General features: G+C 57.0%; 1 protein-coding gene across 6 annotated transcripts in view; it reads left to right on the top strand.

Annotated features, from left to right (window-relative positions):
• EPB41L1 (erythrocyte membrane protein band 4.1 like 1) overlaps positions 1-22,401 on the top strand; it is a 62,839-nt gene that overhangs the window by 5,245 nt on the left and 35,193 nt on the right. For all 6 annotated transcript variants that reach the window (XM_056354003.1, XM_056354001.1, XM_056354004.1 and 3 more), the window contains exon 2: positions 4,134-4,183. The gene's annotated coding sequence lies outside the window, so the exon portion shown is untranslated. The remainder of the gene's footprint in view (positions 1-4,133; positions 4,184-22,401) is intronic.

Raw genomic sequence — 22,401 nt, 5'->3', positions numbered from 1 at the left:
TGCGTTTTAAATGACACATTCCCCTTTGTAATCAGCTAATTGTACTTGCTGGGGTGAGTGCCAGCCAAAAGCCACCCTGGCCAGGCCAGAGGCAGGCAGGTGCAGACCCTGGTGGGCTGCAGGGCGGGAGGGGGTGCGGACCAGCCCTTCGCATCCTCCACCTGCCCATCCACATGGGACCGGCCACGCGTGAGGGGCTTCGGTGCCGGGAGGGATCCTGCAGGTTTTTCTTAATGATCCTATTGGGGAAGCAGTACCCCCGTGTATAAGAGAAGCAATTACATGCCCTAATTAGGTGCACTATTGATCTGGCAGTGTTTCTGCTGGCAGGAGCTCCCGTTGAGCATGGGATGGTGTGGCACCTGACAAAGCTTTGGGTCTCTTGTTTTGCTGGTGATGAGAGGGATGTGGCAGAGGTCTCCAAGTGGGAGAGCAGCTGAAGGCTAAGGGGTGGTTGTACAGCTGGGTCTGCTGCTCTCAGTGGGAAGGTGCAATTTGTTGCAAGAGTATAAACCCGACGTTGATGGTGGATGTCGGGGTGGAAAGCTTCCAGCCTGAATTTTCAGCAGTGTTGCCTTTTAGGAGATGTACTGCAAGTCCTGACAGGTGAAGGTCCTGCAGAGTGACCTGGCGAGAGCAACAGAAACCTCCTCTGAGCTCTGATCTCGCTCTGGGTGTGTGCATGCCTACGTGAGGCAGGGGCCATTACTTCTGCAAATTCACTGAGGCTCTTCTTCAGGGAACCAAAAAATGCTTTCTGGTAGTATGGCATGAGTAAATCCATGTTGTCACCTTGGCCTCATGTGTGGTAGGTACATCTCTAAGAAATGCAGCTGGCTTTAGGGTGACCGTTGGAACTACTGCAAGACGTAGAGGAAACGCAGCTGTCCATGCAACTTCCACCGTTGCTGTGAGCCCACCTGGCTGCCTCTGTGCTGCTGCAAGAGCCTTGGAGCCCAGCCCCACCCTGGCGCAGCGGCAGCCCGGCGTGGGTGGGCAGGGCAGCCCAAAGGCCCGCAGGTTGTGGTCCATGGTCACCTCCTGCAGAGCCTGGCTGGGCCCAGCCTTCCCAGCTCTCCAACGCTGATGTGATCCCAGCACAGCGGGACCTCACTCCAGTCGTGCTTGGCAGAGCTGCCCTGGGGCTGCCGTGCTGCCCTGCCCTGCTTACGTGCCTGCTCCCGGCAGATGTGTGAAGAGGGCAGCATGAATCCTTGTCCCCTTCCTTGCCCTTTGGTGTACCCATGAGCATTTTTGCAACGTGCTGGCTCAGATTTGGCCTCCCTCCTAACCCCAGCCAGCGGTTGAGCCTGCCAGTGGTGCTGAGCAGGATTTGCCCCTTGCACGGACCACAGTCTTCATCTGGATGCTGTTGGTGTCCCAGCGCCTGCTTCCACAGCCAGCATTTGCACTCACCCCATCAGGGTCAGGCTGGATGGCTGTGATGATGACGTTGTGACAATGTGGGTCACTGGGGGATGCTTTCAAGCCTGGGGCAGTGTCTGTGGCTGAGATACACTGGCCTGGTGCCGGGGAGAGCTGCACAGCAGGTGATCACGATGCAATCTAGCATGGATTTTTGCTTGCAGGAGTGTTACGGGGAGCTGCTTGTTTGTAGGCAGAAGTGAGCAGGGTTGGGGGAGGGTCTTGCTCCCTCTGCCTGTATTCTCAGAACACTTAATTAATATGAAAATAATTGATGCAGTAGCTCAGATCTCAAAATGTCTATAGCTCAGAGCCTGCTGTGATGCAGCCAGCCCCAGCGAATGCTGCTTCATGCAGCAGAAGATGGGAAGGAGGCAGAGCTGGTGTCTGATGGAGAGCACAGGGGCTTTGTTTGGCAGTGTTAACACAGGCAGGTCGGGGAGCGCTCTGTTGCCCTGCCTTTGGTGACTGCATCCTCCGTCCTCCCTTGCAGGAGGAACACAGTGTGGCCACAGCACCCCTTCTTCTGGGTCTGTTGAAAGCCGGTTGCTCTTGTCCCTGGTTGTGTGTCTGCCTGACCATCTCTGCTGAGCATCTCTTGACGCATCCTTGAGCTGGGATGGGAGAAAGCAGAGTGTATGAACCCAGGAACAGCACAAGGCAGAAATCGCTGGGCTTGGTAGAATAGGAGCAAGGCCACAGAGGCTATGCCAAAGAGGGGAGAGTGCCCCACAGATCCCCACAGCTTTGTGTGATGGTCTGCAGGTGGGAGCAGGGGCTGCTGATACTGGTGTCTGTTCCCCAGATCAGCTTGGCCTGTTGGGGCACCCGCATGTTCTGCCACTGGGAGAGGGCAGAGTTCTCCTGGTGGGCTTTTCTCTCCTTTGGCTCATTAGCCTCTGGGCAGTGGCATCTGCATGAGGAGAGGAGGCAAGTGAAGGACAGAGGTCTCTTGTGGGTGTGGGCACGTAGATAGTGGCATGGGACAGTAGCTTCCACATGCCAGCGGCATCCCTTGGTCCGTGGGCAGTGCAGGCTTTTGCGTAATTGCAAGCAGGTTGGGGAAATGCCATTTCCAGGTCTGGGAGAGCAGTGAGCTGTGCACCAGGGCGCATGTTCGGCTCCTGTGCTGGGCACTGGTGTGGGGTGTTCAGGCCCCGTGACAGTGGCCCCGTGGTGTGTGTGGGTGGGGGGACATGGGGTTGTGGGTGCAGCCAGTGCTGGTGCTGGCTGGCCAGGCACAGGGGTGCCCCGTGTTGCATCACGGCCCTGCTCCCCACACCATGAGACAGACAGCTGAGTGAGTAAAACCAGCGTACATGGTCGCTGCAAAGAAACCTGTCCCTGATGGGCAGGGGTGTATGAGAGCGTGCCCAGAAGCAGCCTTTGGTGACACCCTGCTTGTGCTTCTCCTTGTGTGACAGCAGCAGAGAGCGAGGACAGGACCCTGCACAGGTGGTGGCTGTAATTCCCTCCTCTTTCCCATACCTCTCATGCAAATCGTTTGGGGTGCAGTTTCTCCCTGCTCAAAGGTGATTTTGTTTCCTTGGAGGTGACGTTCCCGGCCTTATTGCATCAGGTTTTCTGCCAGGGGGGCGGCAGTGGGTCCTGTCCTTGTCCAGGAGGGAACGGCTGGAGCCCCACATGGTAGCTGCCCAGCCACGGGTCCATTGCTGCGTGTTGCTGTGCTGCTTGGGGACTCTGTCCAAACGGAAAGTGGAGCAGCTTTTGTGTCCTGGGTGAGCTCTTGGGAGAGTGCTGTGGGTCAGTGTCACTCAGGGTAAGCTGTGTCGGGCTGCACACAGCTGATGTTTGCCTGCAGAGTGAAAGGTTTTTTGCTGAATCCATGGGAGGGGTGGGTGCTTTGCATAGGTGGGTCATCCCACCTGCTCTGCTGCTGTGCTTATGGGAGGATGGCCCTTGCCTGTTGAAGGTATGTCTGAAAACTGACCCTTGGACAAGCAGAAGGTAGCCTTGCTGTGCCGTGAGGTTGTGCTGGCTCCTTCATGTAACTGTAGTAGTGTCTGCCGGGCAGTTTCCCCCCTCCATTAGATTTTCGTAATCTAAAAAGTGTCTCTGAAAATGCTGTGGCAGGATTGAGGCTGCTCCTGTTAAAAGTGCTGATTTTACTGCTGGTGTGGCAGAGCTGCTGGCAGCTCCATGGATGAGGGAGTGGGGCTGGCTCCCGTGGGTCCTGCATCACTGATCTGCATCGTTACCTGGGGTAAAAGCCCTGCTGACCAGATGCCGCCCTTGGCGTTACCGCAGGGGCCGTGCCGGTGAGCCAGAAGGACAGGTGACAATGGGGTGGCACAGATGGCCCTGAAAGGAGAACTTGGGCAGTGCCAGGAGGGTATCTCTATTTCACTTCTCGGAGGTGTGTTGGTTCTGCGGCACTGCCTCTAGTAAATATTTGCTTTTATCACTCAAATGAGCAGAGCTGGCTCACAACGCACACAGCGGGTAGACTGACTGCATGAGAAGGTGCTGTTTTCACATCAGTCTTTTTGAGAGTAAAGTGGCATCTAACGTAAGCTGGAGCTTACATTCTCCAGCAAGCAGATTTGTACGGAGTCTAAACGCAGCGCTCGAGCCGCGCAGGCACCATCTTGTGATGAAGTGTCTGGCTAACATCCTTCCATGCACTTGCCATCATCTCTGGGAAGGGTTTATTTTCTTTTTAACCAAATCTGATTTCTCCTTTGCAGGTTCTGAGTCGTGCCTGAGCAGAGCGCTGAGAGCAGACCCCGGAAGCAGCGTGAGTTTATCCTGAAAGCTTTTTTTCTCCTTTCCAGATCCCACATGAGGCTGAGTGGCTTTTGTAGCGTAGAAGGGGTGGCTCAGCACGGAGCCAGTGCTGCAGGGAGGTTCGTCTGCCAGAAACCCCCGGCAGAACTGAAAATCTGGCCTGCTACCACCAAAGCACAAAACTGCTGGGCTTGGGCTTGTTCTGGCTTTCTTCACATGTTGGCATCTTTTTTCCTGGTCTTTGCCTGCTGACAGACCGACTTTAGGATGTCACTCTCTAGTGCTGAGTTTCCAGGCTCTCTTTTGTGTGGAGCATCGGAGGCAGATGGCATGTTTGCAGACCAGCCGCTGTGTTCCGCCGGGTGCAGGTCCCCAGCTCACGGGGGCTGGGCACGGCTGGCCTGAGGTGCATCCTGGGGAGGCTGCCACCGCCGGGCAGCTGGGGGCGAGGGGTGGGAGAGGAGAGCGATAGGTCCGAACTGCAGAATTAAATTGCTGGGATGCCTGAAAGAGCATGTGGTCCAGACTTTCTTGGAGACCCCTGGGGCCCCTCCATCTGGGTGGGCTGCTTCACCCCAGGACCCCAGTGCATGGTACGTTTGCACAGTGTCATCCATGTGAAACCAGATGTGAGCTGCTTCCATGCATCCTGCGGACAGTGTGGGGCTGGGGATAGATGGGAGGACAAGGTCTCACTTCTGCTTTTGCTCCCTGACCTGCAAGGTGAGCCTGGGCGGGGAGCCGCGCAGGGGCTCTACCCTCGCTCTGGCCCCAAGGTGGGAGGAAGGTGTTGTCATCTGAAAACTGGGGACAAGGAGCTTCATGGCTGCTGTCCTGGCTCTTGCCTGGGTGACAGAAACATGCGGCTCATGCACGGCAAGGCTCGCTGCATCCATGGAACCCCGCTGCCTGCTGGGGCTTGGCTCCTGCGCACGCGAGGCAAAGGGTGCAGAGGCAGGCAGCACCCTGGGTGCGGGCAGGGGATCCGTGTCCTTGCCGAGGGCTGCGATGGGCTGCCGTGATGTGCTCCTCAGGGCTAGAGGTGTCTCTGGCCCTGAATGGGGCAGCTTGTTGCTTTTTATGAGTGCTTTCTCACCAGCAGTGCTACAAGACCATCCCTCCAGGAAAGCTCTTTGTGGGTCTGGCACGATTCCAGCTCTGCCTGTGTTTGGGGGGGGTGTGCCTGTAGGGAAAGCAAGGAGGATGTCAGGGCTTCTTGTCCCACCTCTCTATGCTGAAGAGTTTGGGTGGTGAAGGCCAGTTTTGGAACTGGTGGAGGCAGAGGTGCAGGCTCAGCTTCAGTGGTGGAGTGCATGTGATCCTGCATCGCCACACGCCTCAGTTTGCCTCCAGCATGGGGCGGGTTGCCTGTGGGCTTCTGCAGTGGGGCTCCGCGCGAGGGGGGCTGCTTGGGAGAGTGGGCACCAGCCACCGCCAGCGTGGGAGCGTTTGGCTCCTGGGCAGGAAGCTCAGCCCCTGCATGGGGGTATAAGTCCCTGTCGGGGTTCCCCATGCTGGGGTGACATGGGGAATGCAACACACAACACCACCTCCACCACTCCTGGTACCCAGCCAACCCTTCACTTCTGCTGGGGGACGGTGGTCCAGGTCTGGGGGTCTTTGGTTTCATGTTTCCCTCTTTCAGTTGTGTCTTGTGAGCAAGTGCTGGGGACTTGGGGAAGCACTTGCACAGCAGAACTGCTCCGTGGCTGTGCATGCGGGGCAGACTCTCCCAGCAGTGTGCCAGTCTCCCGTGGGTCCCAGCTCCCTGGCAAGTCCCGGCAAGCAAAGCCTTGCCAGCAGAGCTGGGCCAGCTGCTGCTTTGTGCCGAGGGAGGTGTCCCCTGGCTTCTGGAAGGGTTGTTGACATTCCGGTCATGGTACAGTGGTTGTGCTGGTGCTGAGTTTTTAATTTCTTTGTATTTCTACAGCTCCCTCACAGCTGGTATAATACCCTACCTCCTGGATGCCATGACGGGCTTGCTGCTGGGTTTGGTAGGCAGGGGTGAAGGGGAAGGACTGTCTCCTTGGGAGCTTGCTCGAAAGAGACGGTCATCAGTTAAATTGTGGTTGTAGGTCCCTTCCAACTGAACTACTCCATCTTCCTTGTTAGTGGCGCACCAGATGTGACCATTACCTTGGGGAAAATGGCATGTCGTAGCCACTGCTTTACACCCCAAACAGGGCTCTGGGGCTGTGGATCCAGAGGATGATGACTGTAGGCAGACAGCCTGGGCCTTCCTTTGGAAGAAGAAGATGGGAGGTGCCTGTGCTGGGCTGCTAGCAGTGGCTGCTCTTACTCTAGGTGCTCTTCACCTACTCAAGCTCCTCTCCTCTTCCAACACGCTGCTTACAGCCTGGCCTTGTGGTTACCACGGCATTTGGTCCTGTGTTCTTCTTGCATGTAAGGTAACTGATCCCCCCTGGCTGCTACATCCCAGTGCAAGACGGCTGAACCCATGGTCTCTACCTTCTTGTCTGCAAGCAGAGATTGTTGCAGAGACAGCGGGTGACCTGGAGTAGGGACAGGAGCTGCTCTTCATTGTCACCGGTGGAGGAAGAGCGTTCCTTGGTGATGGGTGGTCCACATGGTTTGCAACACCCCTGCCTGCTTCTGGTGTGTGTCTGAGGTGCCTTGCTGGTGCTCTGCAGTGGTCAGCCACAGGGCATATCTGCAGCTACCTGAGCTGGGTTCAAAGAGGGTTCAAAAGTTATGGCTGTTGCCATAACAGCCTTTGGTTCAGTCTCCCTCCATCTGCTCCACCAGCCCAGCCCCAGGCTCCACTCTGGTGCCATGGCTGCTTGAAGCTTGGCGTAGGAGGGGAGAGATGGCTGCAGTGCTGGTGGTGCCGGTGTCTCCCTGGAGAGCCTGGTCCCTACCAGACAGACTGCTCTGTTTGGCCACAGCACCTCCTGGGCAGCTCTTTCCCATCCAAAAACACGTGCAGGGGCCAGCAGGGCACAGCCAGCTTTGCAGCAGGGCAGCCCCGTCCCCCAGGTAGAGCCCTCTGCACTGTCTGGATGCAGCACTGAGATGGTTTAGCCCCATAACTCTGCTTGCAGGTGGTTTCCAATGGCTGCAAGGCACAGATGAGCACAGAGCAGCTGCTGAGGTGCCTCCCCAGCACCCCTGGGCAGGATTAGCTCATTATAAGAATTGGTCCAGGATGCTGCACAGATCACCTTCTGCCTGAGAAACGCTGACAGTTTTATGGAGTAGTTAGGAAGGTGAAGCTGTTCTTTCCCCCCTGCCCTTCACCCTGCTCAGCAGTGGGACTCTGGCTGGGCAGGCAGCGCTGCCAGCCCCTGGCACAGCGCTGCTGCAGGGCAGGTGCTGGCTCAGTGGCAGTGCTGTGCCTGCTCCCCCCGCCCTGGCTTAGGGCTGCTGGTGCACTTTCCTCTTGATTTGGGGCCCATCCTCACTGCAAGACATGCCTTGGTCAATGAAGCTTACTCCGTGCTGTGCCATCCCAGCTGCTTTGGCCTGGGCTGTGCAAACAGGTTTGTGGTATGTGGCAATGCGCACCCTGAAGGCTGGTGAGTGTTGCCAGTTCCCTTAAACTCAGCTTGGGAAAGGCTGGCTTCTGGCCAGACACCCTGCTCACTGTGGCTGATGCTTTTAACCTCTTCTGCATCATATCAGTTAAGAGCTGGGCTTCCCCCGTGTTGTGTTACAGCTGGGGTGGGCTGGGACACCCACCCATCTCCAAGCCCTCTGCCCGAAAGCTGTGCTGGGGCTGTGGTCTTGCCCCACCTTTGACATGTGGCACTGTCTGCTCGGGCAGAGGAGATGGGGCTTTCCTTGGAAGATGCAGCTTTGCCGCTCCGATGGCCGTGTGCTCGCCCAAGTCCTCAGCAGGACTCAGCGTGGCAGAGTGCGCTCCGTTCCCACACGATGTACTACCCTCACCACTGATTCTGGATGAGGGTGTGAAAGGCTAGGATGGGCTCCTGCCTTTCTAAGCTGGTGATACCATCAGGCCTGGGTGGAAAGGAAGAGCTGTCTGTTCTCAGATCCCTGTGGAGGAGGACTTGCCCCTTGGGACTGGTGTTTCAGCAGCTTTGTCGACACAGCAGGAACCAAGGGATGGGAAGCTGTAGGCAGCGCCTGAGCAGGCGCAGGGCAGGGATCTGCAGGACTTGCTCCTAAGGGTGAATGCAGAGGTTGGACCATGTCCAGGAGAGCACCCAACCCTGGCATGTGTATGTTCCAGGGCGTCATCTTCCAACAGATGGGTGCAGGTAGTGGCACCTCTTTGGGCTTCTTCCAGCCTGGCTCCCCCACGGCCCTTGTGCTCTCTCCTTTAGTCTGGGATGGAAGCTTTCAATTTTCCTTTCTTGGCTTTCTTCCCTGTTGCTGAAGGGGTTAAACAGTGTTTGGGCCACTTCCCATCTTCAGCAGCTACAAGAGCAGGTGCTCAGAGCTGCTGAGTGGGAGGCTAACAGGTTCTGTGGGGCACAGTCTGCTCCCCTCGTTGCAGCTTGCCAGGCTCAGCCCCATCCAGGGTGCAGGTCTGGGGTGCCAGGGCTTGCCTGCCTTCTTGGTGCCTCCTCAGGGAATGGCCCTTCCATGGGGACTGGGGGCTTGTCGTGCCTCTGCTTACGGCATCTCAGCCTGCTGATAGGCTCCTCAGCACAGCTGATATTTCCTCTACTGTGACATTGCTCAGGGACCTCTGGGAAAGGGCCAGTTCTTCATGGAGCTGTGTGCTGCCCTGCGACTCAGATCTTGGCTTGTGTCCTTCCCCACCTGAAAAGAAGGCAGAACACTTGGTGATGGGGAAGCTGGCAGGGCACCAGTGGGAGCTTTGTGCTGCGGTGAGGAGTTTTCGGAGCCTCTGAGGCCACCAAATGTGCTGGATGGAAGGTGAGGCTGGGTCTCCCTGCCACTGGTGTCACCTGGAGGATGCTCATCCTGCTCCCACATGCACGTAATGGCCCAGGCCGTTCAAGGTAGCCAGCGTTAAGACCGCATCTGTCACTCCACATGTGGCTGCTGCACAGGTCCCACTTCCCTCCAGCCAAAAGCCCAGCAGTGCCCAGTAAACCCCATGGTGGTGGTGGCTGGTGGGATGAGCAGGAGTGCTGGCACTCCCTGTGACCCTGGCATGCTACTGCTTGTTCTCACCACAAGGTTATGTTTTAATGATAAATTTTGGATGGAAAAGGCAGGAGGGCAAGGAAAGGAGAGGGCTGCTGTCATCCTGCTACGGATTCAGCATGGCTTTTGCTGTACAAGACTGCTAAGCTGCAAGTAAGAAGGCACTGGTACCCAGGTTGCCGGGGAGACGGAGATGTTCAGACGTGGCAGATGCTGCGACCGTGCCAGGCGGATTGCCGTCTCACCCCTTCGCTGCCACCAGTGACAGCCCCAGTGGCTGTCCCTGATGCTGTTGCAGGGGATGCAGTGCTGAGCGGTCAGTGTGTGCTGCCTTGTCCCGGGAGGCACTGGCGATGGAGCCCCCACACCAGTGGCTACTGGTGGCTGTGGCTGTACCAGTGCCCTGGATGGATGCCCCAAGTTGGGGCAGGCTGGGAAGGGCTGGCCAAATGTGAGTGTGCCCGATACGGATCAGGGACCCATGCGCCAGGGCCATCTCTAAGTGGGTCCCTTGTGCTGGCCCCTGTGGGGTGATGCTGGTGTGGGGTGCGAGGCTGGCTGGGGTGGCAGGTGTCTTTGCTATTGCTTGTCTCATCCGTGTGGTGACTGAGACTGGCAGCCCCTTCTCTTGGAAAGTCTAGACTTCTCTTCCAGAAGGAAGGTCCTGCCTACTGTCCAGAGGCCATGCTGGGAAGCAGCAAACCCGTCAGGGATGGCTGCCAGGTATGAGAAGCCTCTCTGTCTTGTTCCCCTGATGCTGCAGTGCGAGCACTGGAGCCTCGTGCTTGTGGCAGTCGTGGTGTCACTGCTCCATGCCCGGCCACCCTGCTACCAGGCTGGGCTCTGCAGGACAGAGGGGTCAGGCTGGGAAGGACTGGGCTGCTAGAGGTGCCTGGGAGCTGCCACTGGCTTTGCATCCCTGGTCCGGGCTGAGGCTGTCCCAGTGTAGCTGGGAGGGCAGGAGCCGTGGCAGCCTGTGCCCAGGACTGCTTGGCACAACCCGTATGCTGGGGAGTGCTGCTGCCTCTGCCAGCCGCTTGTGTCCAGGACCTCCTGGAGACAAATTTCTCTCTTGGGTTGTGCTGGGGGGGTGCCAGCTTGGCTGCGGAGATGGGATCCCTGCTCCCTGTGTTCAGGCTGGCTGCAGCACCCTCCTGTGCCAGGAGCAGAGTTTGTGTCCAGGGTGCCTGGATTGGGACCTTCCTCTCCAAGCACTAGAGCAGGAGGCATTGGTGGTTATTATGGGCTCTGCCCACCTTGGGGCTCTGCCTTGGGTGTGGTGGGGAAGAGAGGCTTCCTTCAGGTTTGCTTACCACCCCCCTTTATTTATTTATTTATTTATTTATTTATTTATTTTTAAACTTCCTCTCCAGCCTTTCCTTCTGTTGTTGCTTAATTGTCCAAGTTCCCTGAATACCCGTCACCTGCCTGGGGGTAGAATTTGAGACACATCAAAGCCAGATGAGCTTCTGCAGGTGCTAAGCATACATCCTCTGGGAGCTGGAGAGAGGTTAAACAGCCGAGAAAAACAACTGCTCACGATTGTCCAAGAGGTAAAATGGAAGGACTGGGGGAAAGAAAGCAAAACCCGGCATTATTTGCTTACCAGAAAATGTCTGCCTCCTGCCTGGGAGGCCAGCTGGCGTAGTGGGTCCCTCCTGGGGTGAGGTCTGGAGGATGCTGGATGGAGGAACACCAGGCTGGAGGAGTTCCGCAGTGGGAGCTGGGGGTCTCTGTGCATCTCTCTCAATTTTGACCCTGACATGGGTTTGCACAGCTGTTTGTCAGGGTTATATCTGTGCGTCATCTAAATGACTCTGGTTCCTGCCACCCCTCTGACAGGGTTGGCATCTGGTTGTGTGGAAGTGGAGGAGCAGTGCCAGGGATGAAAAGGGTTAAAACGAAGTGGCAAACTTGGTGTTATACCTGGGCTGGATACCTGCGGGGTCTGCAGGCACAGCAGGCGCAGCGTGGGCAGTGAGCCCAGGCAGCAGGAGCAGACCTGCACCCACCCAGCTGCCTGCGGCTGGCAGAGACCTGCCCGCACCTGAGGGGGCTGAGGCAGGCTTCCACTCACAGTTGAGTGGGGGGGAGGGAGAAGGGAATTTTAAACTTCGTATTTGAAAATAATACAAATCAAATGGAATAAATCCCAAGTGGTGGCGTTGTTTGTATTCTGGGGAGCAGATCAAGGCAGCGCTTGGAGAGGTGTCAGTGGCTGGGTCTCCGGTAGCAGCCAGCTGCCGTCGTGCACGGGGGAGCATGGGGGGAACACGGTGTGGAGCTCAGCCGACCAGCCTCCTGCGGCTCCTGGTTGCTACCCTGGCCTTGCTGATGCCTTTGACCAGTCCTCTGTGCCTTATTAAACCTTCCTTTGAAGAAGAATGTTTTTTTTTAATTTGTTTCAAGAAAACCTATAGTAGTCATTTTGTTGCATCGCCTTGCCATATCTTAAAACCCCAAAGAGCAACCCAGCTAAGCTACTCTGTTCACTGAAACACCTTTGGTTTTGATGATGCTGGTGAGCAAGCTGGGCATGGGATGCTGGGCCACGTCAGCCAGTAGCATCTCCCCTGCCCCCTGGCATGGCCCTGGGTGGGGGTGCAAGGGAAGGTGGGGGCCTTTGGGAGAGCAACCTGTGGAGACCCAACTGCCAGTATTTTGGGCAACTTTAATGCCCGAGGCCTTTGGCTGCTGCAGGCTGGCAACCATTACCCAGCTGCAAGGAGGCTGTTACTGCAGGGTTGAAAGCTCGTGGAAGCCCCCCAGCTTTTTTAACGAGACTTTGGGGCAGTGTGCTTGTTGTCACGTCAATTTCTTGCAGCGCTGATGATTAATCAGCTTTTCAGGTGCCGAGTCAAAGGAGAAGCTTGGTTTGCTCTTGAGGTTGGACCTCCGCTAGAGCACCAGTGCCAGGGATAGTTTAAGGAAGCCCCAGAAAGTCTATTTTCCGGTTTTGATTTTCCATGGTTAGGATAGCAATTTCCTCCTCTTTCCAGCCAGCTAATCTGTCTTCACTCAGAAGTGAGATGAACAGCAGCATAAACTGCAGGCAGTGTTCAAAAAGGTGCTGCAAGAACAATTTTCTTCTGTGAGCTCCAGCTCCTGCCTGTTTCACTTACTGATCTGCTGCTTTTCTTCCTGTGAACCTGAAGCTTTTTCTTCCCTGCAAAGGAGTTTTGAGGTGTTTGGAGGGATTTTTCCCAAGTACATTTGCCTCATCGGTTGGGAAGCAACAGTGACGCTGAGGCTTGTGACTTACCCTTTGCAGCTTGGGGACTAGCTAGGGGAGAGCCAAGCTGTGAGGGCTGATGCTGGGCCAGGGGCAGGGTGGGCTCAGGCACACCGGTGTCCCTGGGAAGGCAGGTTGTGTGGTGCTGTGGGAGATGCTCGTTCCTGGTCAGCCAGGCTAACTGCTTGAGATGGCCTCAGACGGCACGAAATGGTTTCCATTTATCCTTTTCCTTTCCCTATCTAGGATTTGTCAGCTTCCAGAGGCAGCAGCTGGACTTGAGGTGGGTCTGTCTCATGTAAAAGTGCTGCTCCCTTTCCTGTAGGCCGTGGCTCTGAGGCAGGGCTTCCGGCTGAGATGGGGGGGCTGGTGGGGTGCACAGACAGACTGCTGCAGTGCATGTGCCTGGCATGGCCAGACCCTTGTGCTTCAGCTGGAAGGGGGGACGCTGGTGGGTACCAGGTGGAGGTTTCTGGTCTCACCGCTGCTGCCAGAGCCATTCCAGCAGAGCTGGCGCTGCCAGGGACACGCAGGTGAGGTAGCTCCTGAGGGATGCTGGTCGCTAAGCAACTGGCAGAGGTGGAGCTTTCTGTGTACCATCCCCAGCACCTCTGCCTGTGTTGCTGCCTGTCTGCTCTGGCATTGCCCCTCCATCCCCAGGCAGCGCAGCCCTGCCTGCACCACCCTGTCCTGGGGCACCCCAGCGCGTCTCTGGGAATTGCTGAACCCTGGTTTGGGGTTCCTCTGCCCAAGATGACCAACACCAGCACCCTGGGGAAGGAGGTTGTCTTGAAACTCTGTTGACCCTCTTGTTTGGGGCTTCTACCTCAGTGCTGCTTCCCTGCCTGGTTCTGCCATTTGGCACTGAAGCAAGGCAAAAAGTGGGGAGCCCAGGACTCCTGCACCCCCTGGCTCACATGCAGCTCCTTGGCTGGGCTGGGGACTGTGGATGCAGGGTGGGCTGGCTGCGAAATGCTGGGGGAGTATGTTTTGCCTCTGAGACAGTTGTCCCAGTGGAGCCTGGGTGCCTTCGGTCCTCCTTAGGTGGTGGCTGCAGGGAGACAGGGGCAGTCAGGGCGGTACGGGAAGGCTGGGTGGTACAGAAAGGCTTAGGGGACATGTCGGTGGCTGTACTGTTCAGGTGTCCCTACTCAGGGGTGTTCCTTGAGGCGACTGTAACTCTGCCTGGGTCCCTTTTCTTTATGACCTTCCTGAAGCCTGGTGTTGGAAAGTCTTTGCGTCAAATGACATCCTGCAGCGTGGGATGGAGCTGTGCCAATGACTGCTCAGGGGCTGGAGGATGCGGAGGTTGCTTTGGGTGGTGGCTTAAACCCTTCAGCGCACCCACAGTGCTGGTCCACCGTGTGCATTGGAGGATGTGTGCTGCATGTTAACCCACCTGCTTTCTCCCTGCCCTCTCCAGTAATATTCCTGCCCGCAGCCAGTGCTTCTTGCTGGAACTTTGCCGGAAGAGCTGAATGCCCTGGGTGCACCATCATGTCATAAATCTGTCTCCCCACTGCTAGTGTGCTCTGAGCTCTGCTGACAGTGCAAGCATGCCTTTTAAAAGGTATGCGTTTGCCTGGAAGAGGCACATTCCTGGCTTTACAGAGCTGTCTGCAGTGCGAGAGGGACAAGCCGAGCAGCCTTTGGCTTTGCCTGGAGCAGCGGGCAGGGTGCGGGCAGCCAGTGGAGGGTGGTGCGGGGCAGGGTTCTGGTGGCTGTGTGGTTTCTGGCACAGGGTCTGCCTGGTTTGCTGCTGGATCCTGGTGTGAGGGTCTGTCCTCGATGCACCCTTTGCTCCGGAGTGGCTGAGCTGCCACCCTGCCGCTGGGAGCCTGTGCTTTGGGGTCCCTGTAAGCCTGTGGGCTGGTGTGGCTGTACCAGCATGAAGGTGCTGCATGGCCATGTGGCCGTCGCGGTCAGGGAGGGGACTGGCAAGCTGTTCCCTGCCGAGACATGCTCCTGTCCCTGAGAGCCAGCGGCGGTGCTGGCAGGGTGCAGCCTTGCTGCCAGGCTCCCTTCCTGAGGAGGCAGTGCTGCCTGCCTGCCTGCACCTGCCTGCTGAGCTGCTTCGCGGATGCCTTGGGGTGGGTGGCCGGCAGGGATGGCTCCTGGGGAGCAGCAGCAGTGGCTCTGCCTGGGAGCAGGGGCTCGTTTTCAGCTGGTTGGTGGCACACAGGCATTTCTGCTTGTGCTCCGAGTAGCTGTCATCAGGGGGAGGGAGCTGAAGTGTGAGGGAGTCAGGCTGAAATCGGAGGGCTCTGGAATAGCATCAGCCCTTTGGCACCTCCGAAGGCTGAGGGGCTGCCCTGGACTGGGCAGGGGCAGGCAGGGCCCTGGCGTGGCTGAGGGCATCGACTGGACTTGGCTTTTGGAGGGGAAAACAGGTGAGACCGGAGGGACCCTTAGGTGCCACGGAAAGCAAAGAAGTCCCCAGTGTTGCTAAGTGGGTGGGTTGTGGTCTGCCAAGAAGATGATGCTGTGGTGTCCAGCTGGGCTCAGCGATGGCACACGGCATGCCATGGCTGGTGGTGCTGGTCCCATCCCACGTGCTCACGGGGGACTCTGGGAGCAGGGATGGGGACTAGGGGTGGCTGGGGGTTGTGGTCTGTGCCAGCTCTTTCATCTCAGTGATGGGTGGTGTCTGGGCTGCACTTTCATCTGGAGAAGTACAGGGTGTTTTTGCAAGGGCTGAATCACTGCTCTCCTGACCCACCGGTTGAGAAAGCTTCATTTGCATGTTAATGAAGTTGTGTGGAAGGTGTTTCTTGGCTTTCTGAGCTGAGCTGTCTGCTGCAAGGGGTCACAGCAATTTATTCCTGAACTTATTTATTCAGCTGGGAGGTGTCACTCAAAAGGGTAGGAGTGAAACCTTGTTTAAAATGGCCTGAAATTGCCCAGGTCTTGGAAAACAACCACGTGGTGCCGTGTGTGGCAGGAGCAGGGCAGCAGGGAGAGGACATGCTGCCTTTGCATCCTGGCAGGCTTGGAGGAGGTGGTGCTTCAGGCCTGTCCTGTGCCCCTGCCAGGGATGCAGCAGAGGTCATGCTCCTCTTCCCTGGTTTTTCCTGGTGTCAAAATGGTTGGGGCCAAAGCACAGAGGTAGCGTGCTGGGGGGAAGGTTTGGTCTCTTGGAGTGGACTCTGCCCTGGCTGCTCTCGACACTGGCAGCGGAGCTGGGGAGGCAGTGAGTTGCCATCGGTGCCTAACTTGGCTGACTTGGGGGACAGCCCTGCCTTCTCCCTGTGAACTCGGTGGCTTTTTAACTCCCCCCCCAGCTTTCTCATGATTCATTTTTGACCCATAGCACAATGCCTTTGGAGCTGCAGGGGAGCTGAGCCCAGCCCCCAGCGTGTAGTTTGGTGAAGTAAGCTCAGGCTCCTGCTTTAACCCTAAAGCAGGTTACTGCCCACCTCCCCGGGGCCATGCCAGTGGAGGACAGTGTGATTTGTGGTGGGGGAGGCACTTTTCTGCCTGTCAGCTGTATTAGCAAAAGCCCAGCATCCTGCTCTGGGGTCAGATGTCACCACGCTGCCTGGCTCCTGCATGATGAGTGAGCAGATGTCCAGGCCTTGACAACTGCTGACATAATATAAATCTATAATTGCTCAAACACAGATTCAACACGTGTCAATTAAGTCTGAGCTTGCTGCAGGAGAGCAGCTTTGCCAGCCCCATTCGGAGAGGTGAGAGCCCCATGCCATGAGCTCCTCCCCCCTGGTGGATCCCAAGGCCTGTGGAGGTGCTATACAGCATCACTGCCCTCACATGAGTGTGTTGCCACAGGTGTTGTTTACTCTCATATTTTTCCATGCTTGACCCAGTTCATTGCTTGGCAGCTCCAGCCTGGCTGTCGTGTACCCTGTCGATGAAGAGCCACCATCCGTGTCTCATCATGGTGCTCAGCAGCTGCTTCAGCCCTGGGTTTGACTCCTTTTCCCCAGCTCAGCATCCCTCTGGAACTGCAGATCAGGTCAGTGGTTGCAGGGCACACCAGCTCAACAGCCCAAGCTTGCCAGGCTTGCCTGGGGCTGGAAGGCAACCACCTCTCCTGACAAAGGTGCCTGCAGTAGCCATCAAAGCCCTGCATTGATTTAAAGCCTGCTGAGAAGACAGGCTTGGTCCTGTCTTCAGGAAGGGACAGGTCCAGCCAGCCTCAGTGAGATCTTCTGCCCTCCATCACCGAGCAGGCTCTGGGCTGGACCAGTCACCTCTGCTGGAGCGGCGGGAGCTGCTGGGAGCAGTCTGTTGTGGTCAGTTGGTGGTGATCTCTGCAGCCAGCTGGTTCAAACCTCATTGGTCTTCCCTGCCTGAAGGCAGGAGCTGTGGCAGGGCTGGGTCCTGGTGCTGTGTGGTTGTGTGGTGGGCCAGCCTTGGTCCAGTGAGCAGGACAGTGCAGAAGAGCTCGGCTGGGCCAGTGTGAGGTCTGCTCACAGGCTGGGGCGAAGAGGGAATGCTCACACTATCCTTCGTGTTCCTAGAGTGACCTACTTGAGCTCACACCATCCTGCTGGGCAGGAGAACGTCGTGCTGTGTTGGTCTGATGTTTCCTTTCCAAATGCTCTTGGCACGCGGGTGGGAGGGAGCAGGCCTGGAGGGGGTGTGATGGCAAAGGGGTGAGTTACGGGCAGCGTGGCTGTGAGACCATGCCTGTATGCAATGCCATGATTGCACATGTGATGCAAGGCTCATGGATGGATGGAGGGGTGATGTCTGCAAGCACCTCATGGTTGCAGGGAGAACTGGTTGAGGTGGATGGGTGAGCAGTAGAAGTGTCTCCCAGCACCCCAGTGCCCAGCTGCTTCTGCAGTAATAGAGCCCTGCTGCACAGGGTGCCTGTGGGGAGCAGTGCCTGTGCTCTCGTGCTTTAGTCCTGCCTGTTGTGTGCACGTCTAAGTGCTTGCTGGGTGGAGGAGCCAAGTCATTGGGAACTGGAGGATGCCTTTGGTGTGAGGCAAGGGGGGAACTGCTTTACTATTGATGGAAAACATCAGAAGATTGTGATTGTCTGGAAAAAGACTTGGATGCTAAAACATCCATCTGTGTGACTGATCTGAACAGAGAGAAAATATTGGGACATGAGGAGGGAATGTAGAGGGAGGGCTTAAGACAACTGTGCGGGCATGAGGGGGTTAGAAAGCTGTGGTTACGCACCAGACGGCAAGCCTCAGTGCTGTGATCACAAAGCCTTGCTCTCCCAGCTAACAAGGATCTGCAGGAGCCAGCCAGAGATGAGAAGTGAACCCCAAGTCCATCCAGCTGCATGTGGACTAGACCTTCGTGGCACATCCAAGACCCTGGTGGCAACAGCAGGACTCAAGTCCTTTTGGTTTGGACCCAGCAGCACTCGGTGCCCAGCTGCCCGTGCCTCTGCCAGCTGTTTTCTGCTCTTCCGGGGTTGAACAGAGAGGAGCTCCTGGGGCTGGTCCTGCAGGGACCTCCCTGGGCAGCGATCTCTGCCTTGGCTCAGTGGCACTGTAGACCTGTTGCTCTCTGAGGGTCTCCAGATGGCCTCTGGGAAGGGCCAAGGCTGGAATCTGATGGACCTGAGAACGGGGTGGACGCAGGTCCTGCTGGTTGAATGGTGGCTACAGGTCGTTGCTGTCCCTGGGCTGAGCGAGCTACCACCGGCGTTGCCTTCTCCTCCATGCAGGGCTGAGCTGCTGCCAGTGGCTCTCTGTGGGGCTGCTCCCATGGAGGGGTTGCTGTAGCCTGGGGACAGTGGGGAGCTGCAGAGCTTGATGTAGTGGAAAGGCAGAAGGAGCTCTGCCCTGGCTCCTCGGGACAAGGACAACCACAGCCCAAAACTACAGGGAGGGAGGTTTGATGAGATGCTGGAGAATACCTTTCTGATGTGATGAGGGTAAAGCCCTGGCCCAGGCGGTAGTGCAGGAGTTTCCACCACAGGAGACTATGAAAGGCTTGTGGGGCCGATGTGGATAGAGCTGCTCCCTGCCTTGAGCCAGATGGGATTAAATGACCTCTTGAAGCATCATCTCCTGCTGGGGTGGAGGGCTGGTGCGGCCCCCTGGGGCTTGTGGAGGCGGTGTGGGGACCTGGAAGAGGGCTGCCAGGAGCGGGCTCGTGGGGGGCTGCGGGGACCAGGGCTCCCACGTCAGTCGCATCCAGAGCGTCACCTCTGTGAGTCAGCGTTTCGCTGCCGATGATTCACAGCAGCACTGCAAGACAGCCACGGGCTGGCGCAGGGCTAAAATTAATTGTCTGGAAGGAGAGCAGTGCAAGAGTAGGGAGAGAAGATGTTTTCTCTCATCTTATCAGCGTTTCCCAAGCCTCGCTGCGAGGTACACCAGCACCGAGATGGAGAGAGATTGTGCTCTGCCTGCAAAGGGAGCTCCACCGTTCAGTCCCCTCCCTGGCAGCAGCTGGGGCACAGAGATTGGTGCCCTGGCACCTTGGCAAGCTGGTGGCTGCATCCAGCCATCATTGTCCTAACCTGAGAGCACAGTCCCCTGTTGGCTGGACCTCCTGGCGTGCTGCTTTGGTCACAGGCAGCTCCTGCCCTCCTGCGAGCTAGTGGGGAGGATGAGATGACCTCTCTCCTCCCTGTGCCTGCATGGGGACGCATCTCTGGTCCCTGCAAACCGCACTGCGGGGCTCCTTGCTGAGCAGGTGTTTCTGTAATTCAGGTTAAAAGTTGGGGTCACGTGCCTCCCACCAGGAAAAGGGACATCTGGCATAACTCTAAGTCCGTTGGGCTATTCTGAACCAACTCAAGGATAATGGACAAGTACTGTTGTTATGCTTCAAAAATATTTGGGTATCTTTCCAGGTCCTTTCTGGGCTCGGATACCCGCAGCCTGAGATGTAAATTGTCAGAACTGCCCATGGGTGTAATCCTCGCAGGAGGCTCGGCCCCATCCTGGATGCTGTAGCTCACAGCTGGGTTGGAGGCTGAAGTACTGCATCCTCAGTGCGCACGTGTCCAGGCCGGTGCTTTCCAGCCTCTCATTTCCTTCTGAAGGATTTTTGCAGACCAGGTGCCCTGCAGCAAGCTGGAGCCTGATGTCAGTGGTTTTTTTGGTTGTATTTTGCAAGTCATTGAGGATTTTTCCATTTGTCCCTGGTTTGGGTGTCTGTAGTGTCTGAGCGCTCCAATGCCAAAGGACGGATTCTCCCCAGCTCTGCGGGGACGCAAATGCTGTTGCTTGCAAATATGTATTGAAGTGAGACTAGTGAAGTATTTTCTTAGCAAAGCAGAGTCAGAGCTGGGAAAGGAAGGTTGTGCAAGGCTGTGAACCTCTTGCCATCCATCTCCACTGAGGCACCTATTTGAAGGTTGTTTTCTGATGGGGGGGGGGGTGTCTGGCTGCCCACGCCATGGACCTTCCCAGCGCAGCCGAACCCAGGCTCCTGGTTGCTATTTCTGGCTCCTGCTCAGCCCTGTGACTCCTTCAAGCTCCTTTGACACCTTGTTGGTCCTTTCACGTATCTGAAATGCTTCAGAGCATGGAAATTTCCAAGTTACCGTTTTCCCCACAGCAGCTGGAATCCAGCTATGCCGCACATATATTTTAGGACTCGGATGTAGGGCGGACACTGCAGTGCTGGTCGCTGTGGGCACAGCTGGCAACCAGTGTCATGGTGGCTCTGGGACGCAGACCTTCTGAAGTGATTGTGCATGGTGCATTTGACTGTGTGGTGATAACACTGCATTAATGTATATTATATATATGTTATGTATATGTTCTGAATATAAAACAGGCAGGGAAAGCAGCCTGGGCAGAGCTAATTGCTGCTGAAAGACAGACAGGGGATGGAAAAAGGATATTAAGCAGGAGGGAATCTGTTCCCAAGAACTGGCTGGCTGGTGTGCAGGCACTTCTCATGTCATGCTGCCATGAAGCCAGAGCAGTGCTGGGGGGAGGTGGCATCCCAGTGCCTGGAGGATGTGACCTGGTGGGGGAGCCGATGGGAGAGGAGAGCGGGGCCGGGAGCATGTGGGACTTGTGAAGGTGGGTGTGGGGCAGTGCCAGGGGCTGGGGCAGCTATGCTTCTGCTCCACCAGGCTTGGTGGCATGGCGTGGCCTGTCCCCTCCCTGTCGTCTCTGTGGCAGGTGGGGACGGCTGGGGGCCTCTTTCCTCCTTGCCCTTGAGGCTTACCCTGCACAGCCAAGCCCCAGTCCAGTGAAGTGGGGTGCTCCCCCCAGTGTCTGCCTGCCAGAGCCCCAGATCCGGCCAGCACATCTCCTGGCAAGCTTTGCATCAGGTCCGGGTGTGCCTAGGGGCATCTCTGGGGACCCTGGATGCTGGAGCACTTTCCCAGGTAAACTGGAAAATGTGAGGACAGGCGGGAGCGAGCCTCTGGAGGCTTGCCTGGCAAGCAGGGCACTGCACAGCCCCGCAGGACCAGGGGCATGGTGCAGCGTGTCCTGCCCTCGGGGGTGGTGGGAGGTGGCAGGACCCCGCTGTGGGCAGCACTAGCGGGGGTCTGGCTTGGGTTGGGGTGCACCACACAGTGCAGTTGCAGTCCTGGGGCAGGACCAAGTACCTTCTCCTTGGCACCATTTTTTTTTTCTCTGCAGTAGCCCCAGATCTGCCCATGTGACCTGAGTCCCTGCTGTGTCCCACTGTCCCATGGTGTCCTCTGTGTGGAAGGTCAGAGCTGATGAAGGAAGCCTGTGTGCTGCTCCCCACCCTGCCGCGCCTCTGAGCAGACTTGCTTTTTCTTCTCCCCACCCTCTGTTATCCCTCTTCCGTCCCTTCTGGCCTTTAAAACGTTTGTCTCTTATCTTTGATAATTGCCTGCAAGGCTTGAACATCTCCAAGGGCTCAGAACTATCCTTGCCTTGGAAAAAGCTAAAAAGCTCTTTCTCCTGTGCCTGGGCACCCGCAGAAGGTGTACATCCCTCTGGGCAGCAGCGGGGGGGGCGGATATCTCCCTGCACAGGGGAGGGTTCCTCCTCCTCTGCCCTCCTGCTCCTCGTTGGAGCTGCAGGTCTTCACCAGCAGATGGGCTGCTCCAGGGTTGCTCCTGCCCTGGCTGCAGGCGCTGCCCAGCAGAGCTGGCCTTGTCCAGTGGGTCAGTGCCCCCAGCCCAGCTTCTTAGTGGGATGTTGATCCCAGAGATGGACAGGGGGCCGTGCTGCCCGTGCTCTTGTTATTCAGTGTTATTTGGTGATGCTCTGGGGTTTCTTAGGGCCCTGATCCCGCTTCAGTCTCATCACTGGTGGGGATGTGGTTTGTGGCTGTACAGCCACAGGGATGCTGTTGTTCCCTTCTCCTGGACATAAGTTCCTCGTGGTTGGGAGAGGGTCAGATGGGGAGAGACACAGGTGCCTTTAGGCATTCAAAAGACATGAAACAGGCATCCTGTAAGCAGAGGATTGGGTTAAAACCCACAAATACTCTAATAACAGCCCCTCCAGCACTTGCTTCGGCCTGTGTGAACCTCCAAGGTAGGTGCTGAACTCCTTTTTGCTTGTGAGTACCAAGCTGGGCAGACGTGGCAGGGACGAGTGGTTCAAGTGGAGTGTTGGAAAGGCTGTCAGGCATGCCGTGCCTCCCTCCTGCCGGGCAGCGCTCCCCAGGGCCGGGGGGTCTGGCTGAGCTGGGGGCTGTGCACAACATGATAAATGAGTTTTTTTCCCATCACGTGTCAGGTCCAACCTGAGGCATGGCTTGGGTCTCTGGTCTTTGTCTGCCGCTCTCTCTCCCTTTCCCCCTCCTTTTCCTGTCTGTTTTTCGCCTCCTCTCTCGGCTCTGGGCTGGCTCTTTCCCCTGCTCTGTCTCCTCCTCCTTGTTCATGCAGTGGCTCTGGACATGGAGGTTTTGCAGTTGTGGGTGCTCGGGGATGTGCCATGGTGGCTGCTCTGCCTGTCCCCCTGCCTGTGCACTGGGGCTTCCCTCGCCCACTGAAGGCAGGATCCGGCCTC

The sequence above is a fragment of the Falco biarmicus genome, chromosome 10 (genome assembly GCF_023638135.1).
Source record: "Falco biarmicus isolate bFalBia1 chromosome 10, bFalBia1.pri, whole genome shotgun sequence".
Classification (NCBI taxonomy): Eukaryota; Metazoa; Chordata; class Aves; order Falconiformes; family Falconidae; genus Falco; species Falco biarmicus.
This window is presented reverse-complemented; position numbering and strand designations above follow the sequence as displayed.